The 24,087-nt window shown below is 38.6% G+C and overlaps 1 protein-coding gene across 9 annotated transcripts in view; it reads right to left on the bottom strand.

Annotated features, from left to right (window-relative positions):
- Positions 1-24,087, bottom strand: part of ERC2 (ELKS/RAB6-interacting/CAST family member 2) — a 1,001,656-nt gene that overhangs the window by 479,963 nt on the left and 497,606 nt on the right. The gene's annotated exons all lie outside the window — the stretch shown is intronic.

The raw sequence follows: 24,087 nt of genomic DNA, 5'->3' as shown, positions 1-24,087 counted from the left end.
GTATTAAATTTTTACTAAAATTTTGTACCATGATGAATTCAAGTCCTATGTTGCTTGCATTTTTAATTAACTGAGTTTATTTCTTTTTGAACTTTCTTTTCATTTTTAAATACTACATTTTAATTTGAATCTTCTGTTTCTGTCCTGAATATAGAGGTGATATAACTAGGAACTAGATTTCCTGGCTGTTGGCAATCAGTTTCCATACTGTTGTTTGGTAGAAATTGATTAAAGTCCTGGCAACACCTAAACACATGCTGGTTTGAAAAAAAAAAAAAATCACAAGTTTCTCACTGACTGAACTGTTAGGAATGGAGTATTTTATGATACAGATTTACAAATATCTATGAACTGGAAGCATTTCCTGGGTAATTAATCAAAGGGAACTTTTATGTAGAAACACATCTCCATTGAGTTATTTACAAAAGATCCCACAAGCTGCAATGACTAATTATAAGTCTCAGACCTGGGCAGTTTGCTGAAATGCTTTTCTTCAGGTCATTAAAAATACCAATGACAACATACAAATTCAGAAAGAAGAATAAACTAACTACAGGAAGTTATAATTACAGAAAGGAATTATTCAAAGTATGCGACCTTTGCACAAAAATGATGTCCGTTTATTCAATACAGCAGACTCTCCTCTATTTTTCCCCTTTGGTAGGTCTGTGGTAATTTCCACTAACATTAATGAGAGATATGTGCTAAAAATGAATAGCTTCTAACTCCAGCCATCTGTGCATTCCTGGTAGGAATAAAACTCAATGTCATCGCTACCCTATTGGATTTCTCGGTAATGCTCTTTGCTGATAAGAACTTTGAAAAAATACCAATGAGTTTTTTTGCTTTTTCTTGCTCATACAAAGCATGCCCATTCCCCTTGCTACATAAAGGAGTCCATTCTACTCTGAGTTCAGGCAGCCACTGAGAGGTGGGGTGAGATAAATCCCTGCTTATCAAGATAACTGTTTCCCCACTCCATATAAATGGAGACAAAGTATACCCAGACTCTAATGATTAAAATGGCCAAATTCTTAGCAGGTTAACTCATTATTTTTCATCCCTCTCATGCCAGCCCTAAAAGCTAAGTAGCTGTCTTAACAGCCTACAGCAGTCACTTCCAAACAACTCTCTTGCCCTACACCTATGCTAAAACTCAGGTAATTCATTTTTCCTTTACGAATTACTGGCTGTCAAGAATTTGACAAAGGTCCCAGGCTTTAATGGAGACCTTTGAAAAGAGAGACCCTATGCTGGAGAACCCAAGGAGGGATGCTGGGGAACCAGGGAAGCAGGAAGATTACAAAGACATTGGTCAGGAATTAGAAAAAAATAATACATATATATGATGGAAGACAGCCTTATATGGTGGAAGAGAGGCTTATGTGACTATCTCCAGTCACAGCCAAGTGTTTCCTCAGTGACAGCTGGGAACATACAGCACCCCAGGGCCACACAGTTACAACTTCACTTCCCTGAGCAGCCAGCCAGCCTATCCTCAGCAAGCCCTTTTCAACGGCCCCTTCTTACACCCTTCGTGGAGTCGGGGGGAGGGTGTGCTAAGCCCTGCTTCTGAAGATCCAAGTGTTTGATGGATCAGGTGGATCACTTCTTCCTCTCAAGCTGCATAGAAGGCTGTAGTACTTGGGATCCTCTCTTAGATCTTAACATTAGGTCTAGTTTTATATGACATGTGATGACAGAACTGCTAAGAATATTTATTAGCTTGGCTAACAACTAAAGAAAAAATGGTAATCACAGCTCTCTAGAGAGGCTTTTTAAATTTCATTTTATGGCACTATAAAATGAGGCCATACCCTGAGCATTTAAATGGGCAAATTATTTGCTTGGAAGGGGCTCAAAATTTGAAGTTTGGTCATATCAATAGACAAAAGCTAAGTGAATATTCAAGATAAAGTCCATTTCAAATGTAGCTAAGCCATCACCAAAAGAGGGTAAGCATCTATTTGATATAAGTGACCACATGTGTGTTTGTAGGACTATATATGTCTTGGGTCTAGATTACACTTTGAATAAGTTCTTAATATTTGGTAAACTGTCCCTAATCCTATTTCATGGAAACCTTGAAAAGTAGTGCCAAGGTAAAACTGTCAGCTGGTAATCTGTAAGCAACATATTATAATAGTATAAATTCACTTACTTTCCCCGAGAGCATAATTTTTAAAGCTACTAATTTATTATTTAAATTGCCATTTTATTATTTAAAATATTACTTATTTATTTCTAACTATCAGCTATTGTGTACTGGACAATCTTTTTAATAAAGTGACAAAGTGAAAGTCACACAGTTATGTCCGACTCTTTGTGACCCCATGGATTATACAGTCCATGGAATTCTCTAGGCCAGAATACTGGAGTGGGTAGCCTTTCCCTTCTCCAGGGGATCTTCCCAACCCAGGGATCGAACCCAGGTCTCCCACATTGCAGGCGGATTCTTTACCAGCTGAGCCACAAGGGAAGCCCAATCTTTTTAATAGAGCATAGGAAATATAAGTGTAAAATTGCCAGTACACAAAAAAATATAAGAAAACCTATATATGATAAGGGTCTAGTATCCAGTATATATAAATAACTCTTTGAAATCAACAATAAAAAGACAAATACAATTGAAAATGGGCTAAGGATTTGAATAGACATTTCTTCAAAGAAGACACACAAATAGACAGTAAGTTCATAAAAAGACATTCAGTATCTCTAGTCATTTAGTTCAGTTCAGTTCAGTCGCTCAGTCGTGTCTGACTCTTTGCAACCCCATGAATCACAGCACGCCAGGCCTCCCTGTCTCTAGTCATTAGGGAAACGCAAATCAAAAGCACAATGAGATACCACTTCATAATTCCAGGGTGCTTATGATCAAAAAGGCAAACAATAACACATGTTGGTGAGAACGCGAAGAAAGAGGAATAATTATATGTTGGTGGTGGCAATGTAAAATTAGGACAACCTCTGTGAAAAACAATTTGGCAATTCCTCAAGAAGTTAAGCACAGAGTTACTATATGACACAGCAATTCCACTCCTAGGAATATACGCAAAAGAAATGAAAACATATATTCAAACAACAACCTGCACATCAATGTTAATAGCAGCATATTCATAATAGCTAAAAACTACAAACAGCCCCCAAAAATCGATCAGGTGATGAATACACAAACAAAACCGGTATAAACCTACAACGGAAGGTTATTAAGCAATAAAAAGGAATGAAGTACTGAAACAAACAACGTGAATGAATTCCAAACACATTATGCTAAGAAAAAGAAGAGCGTTACAAAATATCATGTATTATATGATCCCAGGTCTACACAATGTTTCAAATATGCAAATCCATAAAGACAGAAAGTAGACAAGGAGCTATGGGAAGGGAAGAAATATCTGAGGAAATGAGTGTGCCTGCTAATGAATATGGGTTTCTTTCTGAGGTGACAAAAATTTAGATCTGGAATAGGACAGTGGTGATGATCGTGAAATGTGAATGTAACATCAACCACTGAATTTATACACTTTAAAAGAGAAAATTTTATGGTGCATGAATTCTATCTTAATTTGAAAACTATACCCGCTAGTATTTAAAAAGTTAAATAGTACAAAAGAATTTATTTTTTAAAAAAGTTATATACCCTCTCCACCTCCCCAATAACCACTTCTGGTATCAGGGGATTTTGCCAATCTTTCCAGAAATTTTTTATGCATAATGCACAAACAGACATGTATCCTGTTTTGAAAATACAGCAGAGAATTTTATATATTTTACAATACGTCTTCGACTTCTTTCCGTGGAAGGAATGTATACACTGGAGTGTGGATAAAGGGGACGGAGGGAGACGGTGAGCTCAAAGAGGGAATGCCAAGTAACAACCTGCAACCCCATCCACTGGAGGAGCAAGAATCCGTCAGGTTCTCAAATTTTCAAATGCCCGTGCAACAACACTGCATGGATATCCCACATAGAATCTCAACAGACTAAAAACTAAATTCTCAGCTGTCCCCTCTCCCAAGTCCAAAATCACCCTACTTCTTCTGCAGTTTCTCCTCCAAAGTCATCCAAGATTGGGAGTCAAGGAGGAATAAGCCTTTCATCTCCCAACACTTCACATGACATGAATCTCCATGATTGGCCATTTTCATTTAATTTTAAGTGTCTATCAAAACAGTTACCTCCTCTCGATTCTTACTGCTGCTATCTTAGCTCACGCCTTTGATTTCTTTATCCAGACACTGAAATAGCTCCTGTCCTTCTCCACTGCCAATCTGTCTGTTCTCCCACAGTTCTTCCATCCATTTACCCATTTATTCATCCAACAAATATTTATGGAGCAATAACCATGTGCCAGGAAAAGAAGAAACAAAGATGAAAAGGAAATTGTCTTTATCATTAGACAGTTCAAAGTTTAGTAGACAGGAAAAACATGTAGCTGGAAAATAACAGTGCTTTTTACAACACTGAATAAATGCTGTCAGAACACAAGGTGGAACTACTGATTTTTAAGAGGAATCAGAGGGTGACATGTGAATTGGGACTTCAAACATGAGCAGGAGTTTCACATGAAATGAGGAGGAAACCAGCATTTAAGCAATGGGAAGAGTATGCGCAAATACAGAAAGATGGGAAAGGTCTAGAAAGCATAGGGAATAAGAAAAATTCAGTAATGCAAGCAGGTAGAAAATGAGGAGGTGGAGGGGCTCTGTGTGTATGCTGGGCTTTAAAATATTTTAAATAAATATTTAAAATAAGACTTGAAAGCAACCCAGGATTAGAGAGTAGAGGACTTCATAAGCCAAGCATACAGTCTGCTATTTGGTCTAATGTGTGAGGAGGCAACAAGCAGTTCTAGGCAAAGGGTACTGCCTCACTGATTTTATCTGGAGTAGAGGGGAGAGACAGACTGTGACTCTGTGGAGGCTACTGCAAATGACCCATGAGGACAACAATACCTAGAATGGAGAGGAGAAATGAGAGAATGAAATGTGGTTTAGACACATGACAGTTTTTATCTTAAAATAGGCAGACTTTATACCAGTTCCAAGACTAAATGCCAAGTAGATGCAAGGATGGGTGGAGTACAGTTGTGGTTGCATTGGAAACACAAGGTAGGCATCCTTCTAAAACACAATCCTGTTCCCCACTGCCTTCACAATGAAAACATTTTAACAGTTTTTATTATGTCACATAAGGGAGCATCCATGGATGGTTGTATCCACATGTCCTTTGTTCTTGAGATAATCTGGGCTCAAATCCAGAGTGGCCTTGAGAAGTTTACAAATGACCTCACTGAGCCCCAGTTTACTCATCTGCCTATGGTAAATTGTTACTCTCCTTCTTACAGCATTGTTGCGGAATGAAAAAAATATTTCATATCACTGTTGTATAGTGATAGACCCTGGCCCATGGAACATGCTGAATGAATGGCAGCAGAGTTTTCAAAGAAAGACACTGAGAATTATCTTTCCCCAAAATTATGTTAAAAATATAGGGTCTTTTAAAAGTCTAATGTACTTTTAATGGTCTTTTAGTTGTTGATGATATGATAAAATAACAATCTGTCAATAACACTTAAAATTTAGAAAAGAAAGCTATGTTATTCACTCTACCCAAACTCCTTCATTTTAGAGGACTGGACAACAGTAAAAAGTCTGTGAGAGATTAGAAGGTAAACCAAATAAACTGACAAACAACAGAGAAGAAATACTCCTCTCCCCAGCAGCTATAAGAACTGAGAAGCCAACACAGATCCTTTCCACCAGGTATATAGATGAAGACCTTAAAGCTTCAAAGTTAAAGGTTTAAAAGTTAAAAAAAAAAAAAAAATTCTGTACTCTGTAGGAGGAAGGCCTCGCATTTTGATGGCATGATATCTACCCTGACCTAAAACAATGATGAGGGAGAAATGATTCCATAGAATGATTACTGCCTGGACAAGGGAACTAATTCACGAGTTTGAATTCTTAGTCTTTGTTATGTGCTGCCAACCCTCCCACTTGTCTGAGACAAGATCAAGGGAGACGCAGATATTGTGCTGCAGAGAGGGCCATCTCTCTATCAGAGAGCTCTTTTGTTTTCCAAAAGGAACATCATCATATATCACAAAAAAGGACTTTGTTTCTTCGCAGCTTTTATGCTGCTGGGATTCTCTGATCTTACTGTGTGGGGCCATGAAACACTATCCTAAGAATGATTCCTGGAAGAGGCAGAAAACCCCCCTGGAAATACATCTTTCCTCTTGGCTGCTTCCCCAGAATTCCCCACCAGGAACTGTCTTAAGCAGGCAGGAGGATGGATGGTCTGAGGTCTTCCCCATTTCTGCCGTCCATGTTTCTTGAAACCTGTCCAGAGCTGATGACCGTCTCCCAACTACAAAGCTGTTGTTGCCTCTATGGCGGTCTACTCACCAGGCTGCCTCAAACTCACTTCAAAAAAAGGAATCCCACATTCCTGCTCAAGAGAGAGTGAAGACTCAGACCAGCAGCTCAAGAAAGGCTGCTGGAACTGCCAAAACAAACAACTTCTCAACTTCCATTATAAGAGGTTTTCATCAATGCTTGGAATCCTTTGTATTACAAAAATAGCTTTCCAGCCCCAAAGAAGCACATTAAAGAGTGGTCCCTATAGTACCAGGAGTTCCTGGGCCAAACCAATTTATCCTAACACAAAAAGTCTTACTGCAAAATAGGATACAGTGATTGATTCTGGGTTCTGGAATCAGGAACAGCTGAGTTCAAATCCTGGCTCCACTAATAGCTGTGTGATAGAAGGCAAGTTACTAAACTTATCTGAGCCTTGCTGTCCTCAGTTCACAAATGAGACTAATGATTTCACAAATGGCATCTACTGTTGGAGTTTTCTATAAAGAAAATGTTCGATAAACCTTGGAGAATTCACAGCACCGTGCCTAGCACCAAATAAGTAGTCAACTGTCTTTTCTTATTTCTGCTGCTACAGCAGCAACAGGTACCACAGACTGCCTGAGCAAAGTATCTGTCCCCACACATTTACTTTCTTCCTACTATGATAGTAGCTAGGTTTCAGCTGCGTGTTTTTCCTGTCTTGTTGGCTCTTGTTAAACTATATAGGCTGCTGATTTCTGTGTTTTATCCGCTTGTTTTATTAATTAACCTTGCATCTCTCAAACCTGTTACCGCCTCCTAACCTCTATGGCCACCACCTTGTTTCAGTGCTATGGTTTCCTTTAGCTTGGGCTACTGCCTACCCTTCCAGAACAGAGTTGTTACAGAATTAATCATTCTAGAAGATACACCTGACTATGCTCTTCCCAGGCTCACAAAGTCCAAAGCCTTTAGCTAAGCATTCAAGGTTTTCCCTGTCCAGGGAAACCCTTACTGTTCACTTCCTCCTCTACTCCAGAGCCTAAGTTATAGAAACCCATTCTCAGGCATTGTACCGCCCGCCTCTTCTGTCTTTGCTCATGCTCCTCACCTAGTTCTTTATCTGATAAAAATCTTTTCCATTTTTCTGTTCCAGTACAAATACTATCATGTTCATAGCAATTTCCCCTACTCATTACTCTTCTGAATGCCCAAGACATTCATATAGAATTTGCCATACTCTTCCATGTGTAATGCCTCAACTCTCTGGTTCCGGATTTTTCATTCTGACATGCCTACTGGACAGGCCTACCTAGCTATCAACAAACATCTCAAACACAGCCTGGACAAAAATTTTCTGTTCTTCTCCTGACATAGTTTCCACACTTGTCCCTACATCCTGCAACCATCTCAATCATGTAGGTAAGTCTCACTGAACCAAGGGAAAGCTGAGAAATGAAGCTTCCTAAGAAGAAGAAGAAAAAAATGATATTCTGCCTGTATCTCACAGAGCAGGAGAGCAGGGTATGGGAAAGCCATCTGAGCTCCAAGTGACTCTCCACACAGGGCTGCTTTATTGTCCTGTATCGCAAGGGTTAGCTAACCTCCCACTACCCTGTTGACTTGGTTTCCCCTCTATGTGAGCCTCAGTGACTCACATTCCTTTCTGCATTCCTTTTCCATAGCTTCTGGTTAATCATAATTTCTACCTCCTCATAACTTCAGATCTTTACAACTCACATTATTAATTCATTCTATAAATATTTATTAAGTGTCTACTATTTTACAGGCATTATATGAATTAAGACAGGTCCTTTCCAGATGGAAGTTCCACTCTAGACTAAAAGACAAACGTTGAACAAGAATTAAGACTGTGCCTCATGTTCTACTGGGAAGTTACAAGAATTTGTAGGAGACAAAGCTAACCTGGACTGGGCTAGCTCCAGTTAAAGGCAAACAGAGGAAGTGATATTTAAACTTCACTTGACCTAGAAAGAAATAAAGTTATATCCATACTTTATACCTTAGAGTAAGATAAATTCCAGATGGTCTGAAGACTAAATATAGAAAATCAAACCGTAAAAATACCAACGAACTCACAGGACAATTGTTCGTATACTCTTGTGTGGAAGAGTTTTTTAATGATGACAGAAAATTCAAAAGACATTAAATAAAATACTGAATACATTTGACTATCTCAAAATGTTCTTGACATTTCTGTATAACAACAACAACAAAAAAAAAAAGACAAAGTAGCTGGGGGAGCACCTGAAATTCAAATTACAGACAAATGAGTCATTTTTGTAATATACAAAGAGCTTCTGCAAATAAATAAGAAAAAAGGCCAACAAGCAAATATGAAAAATTATTAACATACTTAAAGGTAAACAACTTCACAGGTAATAAGATAAAAGCAAATGAAAAATACACCTAAATGCCATGGTTCACCTTCCATACTGACAGAGATCAAAAAGCTTACAAACCACATAGCATAGACGGAGTTAATGTAAGGGGGGGGTGGAATCTTACATACTGCTCATAGGACTAAATGGTTTAGTTTCTGTAGAAGGCAACCAGCAAAATGTAGCAAAACTAGAAATGCACTGTCCTTACAATTTCACATCTATACATTTATCCTACAGATATATTCCTACGTATACAAATATAGGAAATTAAGTCTACTCAGTTATTAATCATAGCAGTCTGCATGAAAGGGAAAGACTTGAAACAATCTATAAGTCCTTTAGGAGGAGACAGGTACAATGGAACTGTATATAGAGGTAAAAAGGAACAGAAAGCTTTTATGTATGAATATGAGAAGATCTATAAAGATATTTTGTTTAAAATAAAGGAAATTTATGTGCAGAATAGTTATATTATGACATGTACATAAATATACTACAAATCCTATCTATTGGCTTCCATCTCTCTAGATGCTACTTTCAAAAACTGTTTTAGTTATACCTGCAACAAAGCAGACATACCATTACTACTTGATGAAAGTGCATAAATTAATAAATAAAGAAAATAAATGGATGAAGGAACACAGTTGGGTACTTGGCCTGTCCTCTGAACTAAGTATCTGTACTTTTATGCATGGATATAAAAAGGTTTTGGCCAAATCCTGGCTATCTAGTTTTCTAGTGTAACGAAAACCTAATGTAAGACAACTTTATGTAAGACAAACATGCATTGAGTCAATTAACTTATAAGTATGTGTGTGTGTGTGTGTGTGTGTGTGTGTGTGTGGATACACACACATAGATAGATGCATTACTTTTCAATAAGCATGACATTTTCTAGTTCACGTGTTCATATTTCTCAGGAATAAAGCATTCAGTATTTAGAAGAATGATGCTGTTTTTAACCTTTCCCTCAAAATCTCTCAGTGGCTAATGGGAGAAAAAAGTCTACAATCTTTATTCCAGCAACTCAGTTATTTCCAACTAGGTAAACAAAGGAAGCTGCCTTGACAGGATCATCTACTTCTCTCTTGCACAAACTCCCTGTTACGCTCAGCAGGATAGCCTTCAACATATCCATAACCATGACAACCATGACCATCACCACTTAATGAACATCTACTCTGTGCCAGACTATGCTCCACACTGAACATGCATCTTGACCGTAAGCTCATGAGAGGAGCTGTAATACAACTGTCTCTATTTTATGGACACGGGGATAAGCTTAAAGACATAAGGACTTGTGTCTGTCATTCCACAGAAATGCCAATGTTGTTTCTTAGGTTCGAGTTTATTTAATTTTCTATATGTAATATTCTGACAACAAATATCAGTTTGAATAACCTGGATTATGAGTGAAATGCTAACATAAAGTAATAGCAGGTCTGGGATAGCTAACACATGTAAAATCAAAGAGTAGTGCTTTTTTATCTGCTCAAGAATCCCTAAAAAGCCCCTACTTTGCATGTTTAACTAGCAGAAGAGCACCCACACTCACCAAAGTGATAGGACACCTATGTGCCAATTGCCCAGTGAGTGTTTCTCACCAAGGCCCACTCATCACAGGTTATCAGAAGATTCTCCAGCTATTCATTATTATACCAACTCATTCTCTCCACAGTAATTATCTGTGAGCAACATATCATGCTGTCCTTGGAACCATCAAACTGACATATGATTAAATAGCAGAGGACTCTGAAGTTAAATTTAAAACCACTCTCTTACACTTCAACTCACACATCACGTCGAGATCTGCCCAGCCATGGGAATATTCCAGTTGACCAATACCAAAAACCAGAGAGAGACTATTTCCTTACTTCACTTTCCCATCTGAGAAAGGTGGTGATTACATTCTCAAAACTTTCTAAACAGATTTTTCTAGGACATGAAATAAAATTTTGGAAAGCAATTCTCTGTATGAAGTTCTGCCCTTATCCCACATTAAAATGTCTCAAGAGTTACTTATATTCACATCACATCTTCCCAGTCATGTGTGGGGTCTTACAGTTTTTCAACATGCTGTGCGAATCATACATTTTCAGCTTTCCTTGAAAAAATTATTATAAAGCCTAATTTATTGTATACTCAGCTGTATATGCCAATAATGACAACACTTATATTAACAATGTTACCAATTAGAAAAAATGGAAGAAAAAAAAATCAATGGGCAAATTGGAGTTAAAACCTAAGTCTCACTGTTCCTGGGCTGAAAAAGAGGAAAAAGAGATTCTTCAATGGGAAATTTGTTTCCATTTTCCCATTTTCCCCACCTACTTGATAGTTTCCCAAGTTTTTCTACAGAAAATGGTTCTATGTAGCCCACCTTTTACAGGAGCTGTGATTTAGGAAAAAGAACTTTTTTCCATCTCCATTAAATAGTTGCATCCCTAGAAAAAAGAAGAGGTGGCAAGAATACACGGAAGAACTGTACAAAAAAGATCTTCACGACCCAGATAATCATGATGATGTGATCACCAATCTAGAGCCAGACATCTTGGAATGTGAAGTCAAGTGGGCCTTAGAAAGCATCACTATGAACAAAGCTAGTGGAGGTGATGGAATTCCAGTTGACCTATTTCAAATCCTGAAAGATGATGCTGTGAAAGTGCTGCACTCAATATGCCAGCAAATTTGGAAAACTCAGCAGTGGCCACAGGACTGGAAAAGGTCAGTTTTCATTCCAATCCAAAAGAAAGGCAATGCCAAAGAATGCTCAAACTACTGCACAATTGCACTCATCTCACATGCTAGTAAAGTAATGCTCAAAATTCTCCAAGCCAGCCTTCAGCAATACGTGAACCATGAACTCCATGATGTTCAAGCTGGTTTTAGAAAAGGCAGAGGAACCAGAGATCAAATTGCCAACATCCGCTGGATCATGGAACAAGCAAGAGAGTTCCAGAAAAACATCTATTTCTGCTTTATTGACCATGCCAAAGCCTTTGACTGTGTGGATCACAATAAACTGTAGAAAATTCTGAAAGAGATGGGAATACAGACCACCTGACCTGCCTCCTGAGAAATCTGTATGCAGGTCAGGAAGCCACAGTTAGAACTGGACATGGAACAACAGACTGGTTCCAAATAGGAAAAGGAGTACGTCAAGGCTGGATATTGTCATCCTGCTTATTTAACTTCTATGCAGAGTACATCATGAGAAACGCTGGACTGGAAGAAGCACAAGCTGGAATCAAGATTGCCGGGAGAAATATCAATCACCTCAGATATGCAGATGACACCACCCTTATGGCAGAAAGTGAAGAGGAACTAAAAGCCTCTTGATTAAAGTGAAAGAGGAGAGTGAAAAAGTTGGCTTAAAGCTCACCATTCAGAAAACGAAGATCATGGCATCTGGTCCCATCACTTCATGGGAAATAGATGGGGAAACAGTGGAAACCATGTCAGACTTTATTTTTGGGGGCTCCAAAATCACTGCAGATGGTGACTGCAGCCATGAAATTAAAAGATGCTCACTCCTTGGAAGAAAAGTTATGACCAACCTAGATAGTATATTCAAAAGCAGAGACATTACTTTGCCGACTAAGGTCCGTCTAGTCAGGCTATGGTTTTTCCAGTAGTCATGTATGGATGTGAGAGTTGGACTGTGAAGAAGGCTGAGCGCTGAAGAATGGATGCTTTTGAACTGTGGTGTTGGAGAAGACTCTTGAGAGTCCCTTGGACTGCAAGGAGATCCAACCAGTCCATTCTAAAGGAGATCAACCCTGGGATTTCTTTGGAAGGAATGATGCTAAAGCTGAAGCTCCAGTACTTTGGCCACCTCATGCGAAGAGTTGACTCATTGGAAAAGATTCTGATGCTGGGAGGGATTGGGGGCAGGAGGAGAAGGGGACAACCGAGGATGAGATGGCTGGATGGCATCACGGACTCAATGGACATGAGTCTGAGTGAACTCTGGGAGATGGTGATGGACAGGGAGGCCTGGCATGCTGTGATTCATTGGGTCACAAAGAGTCGGACACGACTGAGCAACTGAACTGAACTAGAAAAACCAGCCAATTTCTGCCTTACTAGTCTATTCTACTTTTCATGTTTATTTAATATTATATAAGCAAAGAGTGGCTCTAGTGTTAAAGGACCCGCCTGCCAATGCAGGAGACATAAGAGACACAGGTTCGATCACTGGGTCTAGAAGATTGCCTGCAGAAGGAAATAGCAACCCTATTCCAGTATTCTTGCCTGGAGAATCCCATGGACAGAGAAGCCTGGCAGGCTACACAGTCCATGGGGTTTACAAAGAGCTGAAAACGACTGAAGCAACAGCATGATGACAATTCTATTATATTTTTAATATTATAAATGATTTTTAACTACATAGTATTAATTAAATTTAGACTGACAAATATTGAAATCATCAGAATTACCTTCAAAGAAAATTTCCAAAGCCTTTGTTAGATATATCCATGACAAAATAGTTTCTTCAGAGGAACACACTCAGTACCCACTCATTTTTAAACAGGTTCCCCCAAAACGTAGGCTTCACATAAATGTGACATTACACAGTGTGAAAAGTCCAAGCACCTTTACCCAATATGGAAGAAAGCTTCAGTCACTAGGTGGATAGGTTTCTCTACAGCTCACGCTGGTATTGTGGGTAATGAAGTGACAGAATTCACATTTCATAAGAAAAGCCATATAAAGGAAACAAGATATTATTTTTCTAGAAAGTGATTTATAATAATACTGAGAAACCATTTTTCTAAAATTCCTTCCCCTTCTCAACATTTACAGAAAAGGCTAACAGATCTTGAGAGATTTACTGTTTGCTGATATTCATCCATATGGTAGCACCAACCAAAAGCCAGGAGCAGGGGGAGGAAAAGGGAAAAGAAAAGATTTTGAAAAAATATAAATGAGTCGTTACCTCTACCAACTTGACATCTCTTATTCAGGGGCCAGGAGTTAATAGGCCTACCCAGGACTCTCTCTTGATTTCCCTGCTGTCATTGTTTTAACAGATTTGCAAGTTGAGAGTGGTTTTACTCATTTCGAGGAACCTCGGAAACACCCTGCACTGTAAAATATTCACATTACAATGCAAATTGCGTTCCTTCCATCCTATTCACTATTCTGGAAGGTACAGATGGAGTGCCACAGCAAGAACTTAAGCAGAAGTTAAACAGTAAAAATAATACAGAGTTTAAAGCCCTAGTTCTACAAATTGGAGCTGGCTCAGCAAAACATTAGCCATGGCAAGTCCCACCAAGGCCAGTTCAGAAAGGTGCAAGAACCAATCCCTGGCTACCTCTCAAAGGTTCAAAACCATTTCTAAATATAGATCCCACTTTATGTTTGCAGGAGCTGTAAATCAGAGAAAACAACTTTTTCCATCCTCAATAAAATATTTGCACCCAAAGCAAAATCTACTGATTTCTGGCTCTCTACCAGTTCTGCTTGGGCATAAAATTTTCTGACACTTCACCAGAAATGTCAGCAATAGTATAAGGCAGCTTTAAAGAGGGAAATGATTTTCTGACCTGTGGATAACCTCCTCAACGCCAACAGGAAAAGGAATTTTTAAAAACACCTGAAACCTAGTTTTTCCAGTTATTAGTATAAATGGCACAAACTATTTTTCTTAGTGGCCAAATCCTTCCTTATAGGAAGTACTGGTCTTTGAATTCAGTGAGAGGAGGGAGTCATGCTATATCCTTGACACCCAGCACCTTGACCCTTGCATGGAGAAGGATTTTTAATGAATAGTCTAGAAAGGAGGGGGGTGGGGAGGAAAAGAGGAAGGGGGAGAAAAGGAATATGGAGGGAGGGAAGAGGGAACAAAGGAAGGAGGGATAAAGGGAAGGAGAGAATGAGGTGAGTTCAGAAAGAGATCTTTTCTGTCCCCTTTTACTTGTGTCTTTATTTTTCTTGAAATTTCAAGCATCTTATTTGATGATACCAGTACCGCTCATCTTTTCTTAGAGCTTCCTGCTGAAGAGAAGCTTCAGAGAGAGCTTCCTGCTCTTCCTGCTGGGAGACACAGTGTAATGATTAACTACCCTAATTCAAGCTAGGATATGACACGGGTCAAGGAAAAAGGGTTCGATAAAGCTCTGAGGAGATCAAGACAGGGAGAAACTGCCTCTGCCGGAGGCACTTGGGGAGGAGATGAGAGTTCAGGTTGCCCTGCCAGGGCAGGATCTGTGCACAAGGAACCAGCTCAGGACAGGGAATGTGGGGAGGACGGGAGGGAGGGCATGAATCTCAGGATGAAGGAAAAGGCTGGCTGCATAACAGACAACAGTCCCCCCAAAATGCCTCAAGGGATACAATCTACGAACACAGCATTTGGGAAATCATGGATTAAACACAATTGCACAAGTTTACTTCCTACTGGCCTCTCACAGTCTTTATTATGCAACTGGAGAAGAGGCAAAAAAAAAAAAATTTTTTTTAAAGTAAATCTGAAAGGATTAGTTTTTGGAGAGGAACCCCAATACCATTGCTTACTAGCTATATTAACTTTAGCATAATATTTACATTTTATGAACTTCAGTTTCTTTTTCTCTAATATGGAAGAAATGACAGTTGTTATGAGAAGTAAATACTACTTAAAAATGACTAACTCAGTACTGGCATTTAGTTAGTGTTCAGTTATTACTGCTGCTGCTATTTCTGTTATTCCTACTACTAACATCAAGGTGCAATTTGAATATAAAAATGAAGAATGTAATACATAGCATTTCTTAAACAGTTTGGTCAGTTTTTCATCAGGTATTCTTTGAAATGCCAGGCCAGCATGTAGTGCCCTGCCTAGCACACAGAAGGTATTTATTCCGTCTTTGTGGAGGTAACGAGTCCAAGAACTGACCCTAGCAAAGAGCAAACTGCAGGATTCTCTGGGCAAGGTATTTTTCATTATTACTTTGGGCAACAGGCCTCTGAGGTCCAGGAGTAGCAAACTTCATCTTTTGCAAGAAGAAGGAAGACTTGAGAGTACCGTTTTCAACTCTCGGGAAACATTACAAAGAGTTTATTTTGGTGGAAGTGTTTGAAGAGATTGTAACAATGAGCTCCCGCCTGCTGCCAGGTGCCAGCCATCAGCTTGAGCCTGCTTGTCAGGGAGATGCACAAGGCCCCTCACCAACAGCCCCTCCATCAGACATGTGCGTGAGAATCCCAGAAAACCCACTCCAAAAACAGCTATTTCCTCCCTAAGAGGGGATACAGAGCCACAAACAATATAGCAGCTGACCTAGCATCCACAGCAAACTGGAGACTGGGAAAGGCCAGGAGAGGCCTGCACTTTCTGGTTTGACTTCGTTGATTCTCTGGAAGGATTTTGGACTGAATCCCTAAGGATACTTTTCCTCTTTTTGGTGAACTGCTGCATTCATTTACCTAGATAATCTCGGCTCTCATAAGTCACAGGCCAATCTCACAAATAGTTCCTAGAAATGAGCACACATCACATAAACCCACCCCTGAGTACAAAGCAGGATCTTGCTAAACCTCTCTAGCTTCCCACTGGTTTGTGGGTAAAGAGGTTCTTGAAAGAAGTGGAGTTTTCTGGAGCAAGACCCTAAATAGGTTTAGAATATGACATTTGCATTTTACCAAACCGTATACTTAACGTCTACCTGAATTTAAGCATGAGAATCTACACAGAGTTTGAAAAAGAAATGAGACCACTTTTAAAAAATAGATGGATGGACTCAGCCATACATGTACATGTATCCATTCTTTCTGAAATAAAATTTTTTTTTTAAACTTCCAAAAAAAAAAAAAATAGATCGAAGGGAGACTTTCTCAGAGTCCATACCAAGACCCAAAAGCTAGTGATGTTTTCAAACTTTGGATTGGGGGATAAAGAGCCACAGGGCAGACTACATACTTTTACAGTAAGAAAGATCAGATATTTATAAAATATATATGATAAATGTATATACATATATGTGTATATGTACAAACACAAATATGTGGTATCTCAACTGTGCACTATATAAAGAAAGCACCAAGGCCAGAGATCCTGTATTCAATTGTTATATTTCATTTTGTCTTAACTGATAAACTTGGAAGGGGTTGGACAAAAAGCAAAGCTAACTCTGGAAACTTGTCAAAGCTCAGAAAATTTTGAGGACTCCACAGACTGGTTTCCAGAAAAGCGGGGCTGCCCAAGCCTTCCTACACTAAAAATATAACTACAGACTATTCACAGTGATTGTTTATTTTCTCCGCTGTGTTCACTGGGGCAGGAGGTTAAACGATATTGAAATGATCGGAATCTTGTGGTGACCACTGTAGCTCTCCCACTGTAGTGTCGAGTTGGCCTGCACATTTTATCAAACCCAACCAGCACACCCTTGTCTAGAGAACCCCTAATACCCACAAATTCTCCAAGCTCTAAACCTGCATCCCATTTTCTGAGAGTCTGAGTTCATATTCATTCGCTACACAAAAGGAAAAGAAAACTAAATACTGCACAATACAGTTCCTGCACATAAAAGACACAGTGAAACGCCTATGGACAGCATCTGAAGGCTGGGAACCTGAGGTGTGAGAATGAAAGGGGTCCCTGGTCTCAAGGGTTTAAATATCAACAGGTGCAGATTAGGGGTAGCTAAAGGAACGCAAAGGAAAGAAAACAAAAAAGACAGGCAAGGAGAAAAGCTTAAAGGTTCTTAAATGAGCAAATCCAAAACTTGGAGGAAGGGTTTGGATGCCATGGAGCCAAGGCCCTCCTTCCCTACTCTCATTACTATGCCTGTTTCTGCACATAGGGGCACCAACAAGTGAATTAACAGTCATCAGGTTTTCATTGAGAGCAGTTCTGTAGGGCCATGCCTTTAATCTGTTTAGATCTTTGTTTTGGGAACTACTAAGAACGGGCTTCCTTCACTGTGATGAAGTTCAAGGCAGTTCCTGTGGGACACCCAGTGTGGTATGTGGGATGGCAGACCAGTGGTTTCAGTTTCAAGGACTATGAGCCTCACCACTGAGTTTGGAGCAGGCAATGGGTGGTGGGTACAGAGAACTGGTGTGTGGGTAGGAGGCCTGGTTTTGGAATTATTCACTACCGGCTTAGGTGATGAGCAGAGGACAGAATACAAGGGTGCATATCCCGAATACTGGAAAGAAAATAATATAGCTTCTTTTTTCAAAGGCAAGCTTTATGATTCTTAATTTGAATCTCTTTTTTAAAGTCCAGGTAGCCCAGATCATACAATGAGCATCTTGTAGCATATTCATTGATTGAATGATAAAGAAATCACTGGATATTATTATGTATCATTGAAAGGAAAAGTTTTGCTGGATTTAAAGAACCAGTTATTGACTTGAGCCCCCTATGTTAGAGAAAGCAAACCCGGGATGTATTTTCAAACAAAATGTCCACTTTGCTTCTTAATACTGGGGTGCACACAGTCAACAATGAATCTAGTTTTACATTTGGCTCCATATGCTATGACCTAGGTAATTAAAGTATATCTTATGGCTAATAAAAATGAAGTTAAAAAGTTTGTAACCAAAACAATGACAGGAAATAACATGTGTGTACAATATGTTACTAACACACTGACAATTTTCAAAAGTGACTTTAAAAAAGTATTATCAATCTTTCAAAACACAGTGATTTATTAAGCGAAAAGTCTGAATGGTTTGCACTATTAAATTTAGCTTTTAAATTGCTGCGTCATGAGCAAATCTTTTGTTCTCCTAGGTTAAATTTAGCATCCTGCATTTGATTTTTCCACTGCTCCACAGTTTAACATCATGTAGCTAATTTTCTGAGCTGCTCAGGAGAAATGCACTTGGGAGGTTTCATAATGGTTTCTTTCACTGATTTTATAATCCAGGAAGAGAAAGGATCAAATAATCCAATAGTGATCTATTTTCATCATCTTCTTTGCCTTTTCCCACCTATACAGTCTTCTCATAAAGTAAACATTCCTTAGGCATGAGATGAAATGAAAAAAAAAAAAAAAAGTGGCTGCCAGAGGAAAACCATTTCAGAAATGTGTTTGTTAAACAAGTGCAAGCAATAAATTGAGCTTAGGAGAGAAAGGCGGTTAGAAGAAAAACTGAAAGTACTGACCTGAGAGTCAAGCTGATTGGAGCAAGGGTGAAAGCGGCAATTTGGAGGATAAGCAGAAAGGAAAAGGGATAGCAAAAGAGAATAAAAGGAAGGAAACGCATTAGTTTTAAACATACAGCCAACAGAAGTTACATTAGCAGGTTTCATAACCAAATGAAGGACAATAAAGCAACTTTGATATTACCACCCCAAAAGCCTGGCACACACTGTAAGCAATTATACTAATTATTACATGTAAGAAACCAGTCTGTCATTCACATAATCTCAAGCACTGATGTGAACCAGAGGTGTATTCCAGCAATCCAGTGGCACAATCTGCCCTTTTCTGGATGAATATTTATAGAAAAAGTTCCTTTCTGCGTGTGTGTAAAATTTTATTATTTAATAAACTGAAATAGAAACTACTAAGGTATTACAAAAGTGTAAGCACTTATGTCAGAAAGATTTTACTAGAACCAGTAAGTTGGAAGACTATATTCTATGAGATATTTTTCCTTCACTGTTAAAAATCAAATGGACCGGAGCAATCTGGCTTTCTATTTAGAGGTTTACATTTCAGGTGCTCACAGGGCACTGCACCTCACAAGATCAAAGACTATGAGGACACCTTCAGGTGAGGTGCCACCTGCCTATCAGCCTCCTAAGACAAGACAGATTACCTTCCAAAGCTGAGAGCAATTTTTTCAGTTGTGAAAATGAGGATCAGACTTCATCATTGCAAATATCCAGACACTGGATAACTAATTTGTAGTAGAATATATAACATGGCCTTCTAATCTGTCAAAAAATAAAGTCTCTTATGCAAAGCTAGAATTAAAAGAAAAACAAAATTACATCCTCTTCCGGCTACCACAGAAGTGACAGAAGGCATTTATTTCCTTAACCTATAAAATACCCTTTGCAAAAAAATCAAGTGGGTTAACAAATATTTGATTAGCTATCTGCTCAGTGGGACCCCATTATGCCATATTATGAAGAAGTAGTTTGAAGCATTTCACACAAAAAGGAAAAGCAAAACAAATCTTCAGGAGAAAGCTTAAACAAAAACATTTCTCAGGAAAACAGCATTGACTGTAATGATAAAAATCAAGTAGAACATTCTAGATTAAACTCTTGGTGAAAACATTGATCCAATGCTTTGTGTCTGAAACTCCCCTGCAGAGTGTTTCATGACAACAAATGTAGAACTGATCAAATATAAGAGTTAAGTCAGGCCACGGTCTTTGTAGGTACTCTAGTGATGTTAGCCCCAGCTGCTGTTTCAAATCTTTCAGGGGTATATCAAACTGAGGTCCTTGGCCAAGCTTTAGGGAATGGAATCCTAAACTAAAATAACCAGCAAACATATAAGATTTAGTTGCTTTTTTTAGGGGACCCTAGTTTCCCTTGCTGCCTCAAAGGCATCTGTGACCTTCCCCAAAAGGCTGCTAGGCTAGGGCTAGTATAAAACCATCTGCCACTTTTTCTTAAAGAAATTCCTTCAAATGCATTTACAAACATTAATGGAAATTACTTAGAAAGAAGAGTTTATATCAAAACAAACAGAACTGGTATCAAGTTTCTTCCATGTACCATGAGACTTCTAGATCATATTATCATAATTTAAAAAAATAAAGCTTAAGTTTACATTTTGTGAAGAGTTCTGAAAGGCAGCAAAGAAATTATGTCAGCATGTTACTGAGCAAATTTAGAGGGAAAAATAACAGTCTGTTTCTCAACCTTAGATAAGGTACTTTTAGGCATCTAACATAATTTCTCATTGTCCAAATGTCTGGTAGCATTAGTCCTGATTCAGATAATTAAATGCTATCTTGTTTTCTATTCTGATGTTATGTTTTAGGAGTAAAAATCTCCTGCGAAACCCACTCTCCTCTTCATAGTGGGGAGGGATGTGATCGAGGGCTCAATTTGGGCATTCCTTGCCCTCTAGAGAAATACTGACAAAGCCCCTAACATAGTTAAGATAATTACATCAAAGGTCGCCTGACTGATTCGTTCCCATGGTGAGATGCCAGAAATCCCGTGGCGGCAAGCTTTGCTTGACAGACTCTGCCTCTCTCTTTCCCCTAAGGCACTAAAGGATTAATTTAAACTCTAAATAAAACACTTAAGAGACCTTGATGGGCAATGACACAGGAAGACTACATATTTCATTGCCTCTAATGAATTAGCTACTCGATTGTGCACATACAAGATACCTATCATTGGTGATCACATAAAGACTTTGGCCTGATTTGGACCAACTCTCAAGGACTACTCAAAGTCCCCCAGCTACACTGTGTAACTGCCCCCAGAGCAGCCTGCAGTCCAAGGCAGAAACTCCTACTGAGCCATCAGCATCAAGTCGAAGAGTTTATGCACAGAAGGGCACATGGGGACCACACTGGAGCAATATGCACTTTGAAAAGCAGAATCTTTAATGCCTGTGAAAAACAACGTTCGTGTGGAATTTCAGAGGTAAATGCATCCATATAAGTACCAGGCATGTGCTATTTAGAATGTTTTATCATGGAGAAAGTAAAAAAAAAAAAAAAAAAAAAAAGAATATTAACAGAAAAGAAAGCAAACACAAATTGCCCTCTGAGAAAGAAGTAGGCCAGTATCAGTGTCATTTGAGTTATTCTTAAGCCCATACCTTGCACTGCACATGACTGAAGTTCTGGAGTATTTTAGAACACAAGCTGCTTTTTTTAAAAAGGTCTATTTGCTCTGGTAGGTCACATTACAGACCAGAGACCACAGATTTATTTCAAGTCCAATTTCTTGGTTTTCAAAATCACAAACTTAATTGCAAACACTCCTCTATGACTCCAAAATGGAGATATATGTCACATTGCTAAGTAATCTTTAGTTCCCAACATTATGAGGTATGAATTTTGTAGTTTAAGCCAGCAAATAGAGATACTGCCCAATTTGAAAAGGACTGTCTGACAATTCAAGGAAGATGCCTTGGTCAGAATACACATGTAACTGAGCAGATAATGCGTCAGAAAGGCAGGCCAAGGCTGAGCTCTCCTTTTCCCAAGAAACTTCCCCTCTTGATCTCCACCCCCCACCCCCCACCCGACCTCCTTCTGGGTCTGGGCTCAGACATTTCCCAGACTATTCTCTGCTTCTGGAAGCGAGACACAGGCAGGCAGAGAACTGGGACGGAGTCAAGTCCCACCACACGTTTTATGAATTACAGTGCCTGGGAGGCATCAGCTTTAAGGAGAGGCAAAGGCAGAGATAAAGAAAATGTGCAGAAAGTACATAAAGATAAATGCCTGTAAAATCACTGTTGTTTTAATACATTCCATATTGAGGAAATAAAAACGTGAATATTCTTGATGATTTAATGGCAATAACGTCCAGCTAAGTAAGACCTGTTTGTCCAACTAGACAATTATGTTATTTTATGCAAATATTTATAGTAGCTGATCCTGATTTTCAATTACTGTTCTGAAGGGCTGGTTTAGTGTAGAAAAATGCCTTCACAATGTGGGGCACATCACTTTCTCTCCTGAAAGCTAGTAAAGATGAAGCGGATCTCCCACGGGCCAGCAGCCATGCCTCCCGGCCAGCTATGCGCCTGCTGAGTGCTACTGGACCAGCGTCTTCCTTCTGGCCCATTCTTGGATGGAACTGTTCTCAGTCGCTCATCTGCCAGACCTGGGTTCAAATCCTGACTTTGACTGTTATAAACTCCACAACCTTGAGGAAGTCACTTAATCCATAAAATGCTTTCTCATCTGTAAAGTAATGACAATGAGACTTCCTGTGTTGTGGGCAGGATTAAATGTTATACAGTATTTGCAGGTCAAATGCCTAGCACAGTAACTGGCACACTGCGAGCATAAAAATATATATCATCTATTATGACTGTAATTACTATTAGTAATATTATCTAGGGCATCTTCTCTATGGCTCACTTCTCAGAGAAGTGGACTAGGAGTCAGGAAAACCTACATTACACTTTTCTCTTTTTCTGACCACAGAACCGATCTTTTATTCAATCTTTCAAAGTCTCAATTTTCTCAGCAATAAGAAAGACATGATCATAACTTCCCTGTGATTTCAAAGTATCTTTTTGAGAAAAAAATTTGGTCCTAAAATATAGTTCCAAAATAGACATGTAGATACATCTAAATTAATAATATTTTTAATAATCAGTAGGCTGACAGAATGAATACTTGTGCACTTTGAAATTCAAATGAAGCCCTTAAGGATTTTAATCTGTACTCTTACCAGAAAAGAAGGCTTGATGTAATTTCTAAAATGGGTCATACTGAACAAAAATTAGATTATCATCAAACTAATGCTAAGATTTTTAAATGAAATATGTTTTGGAGTTTGGGTATACTACACATTAAATTTTAAAATGTTGAAATTTTATTAAGAATTAACCCATCCATTTAATCCAGAGTGAGATAATATTGAGAATCCGCTTTAGCATTCAGGTGTTCATAGGGATATAACTGCCTCACCTTACACCAGGACTTGGTACCTGCAAAATGTGATACATTTTAATAGGTTGTCAGAGATTTACTTCTAATAAGATTCAAAGTCATACAGATGGCATGAAGCAGAAGCAAAACCTGAACCCAGGTCTTTCTGTCACTAAAGATCACAATCTGTCTAAATACAAGGTCATAGAGAGCTATTCTGAATATGCCTTGAGGTCCTTTAGAGCCTCATGAGTGTCTTGATCAGAGCTGGCAAACATTCACTGATTTATTCAGAATCTGCTGATCTCTTCCATATGGACTGAATCTAGGAAAGACAAATTCTGCCTTACTGCTGAACCAATGAGCAATCCTCAGAAGTAATGTAGTTACATAAGATTATTCAGAAATTCTTTCCTTACATGAAATATAGGAAAAAGCATTGACAGAAAGCTTAATTTTAGTCTATACTATACATAAATACAATAGATTTATTTGAAAATCTAATTACTCTGGAACCCTGATATAATCCTCTTTGTTTTTAGACAGAATTTGCTATCAACTCAGCCTGCCTTAGACCTTATTTAAACATATTTATTTACCAAATGGCATAAGGTCCTCTTGAAAGATAAGTTCCAAGATGAATTTGCTGTGAATTTGTGTTTAGAATCCTATTCTAAAGGATATGAGCTCCTTTCCATTTCCCCTGTCTTGAAAGAACTCCCAACTATATTCTTCCATATTCTATGCTTAAAACAAACCTAAATGACAAATGCTTGTTTTTGATAAGAAAAAACTGAGGTTTCAGG

The sequence above is a fragment of the Ovis aries genome, chromosome 19 (assembly GCF_016772045.2).
Source record: "Ovis aries strain OAR_USU_Benz2616 breed Rambouillet chromosome 19, ARS-UI_Ramb_v3.0, whole genome shotgun sequence".
NCBI lineage: Eukaryota > Metazoa > Chordata > Mammalia > Artiodactyla > Bovidae > Ovis > Ovis aries.
This window is presented reverse-complemented; position numbering and strand designations above follow the sequence as displayed.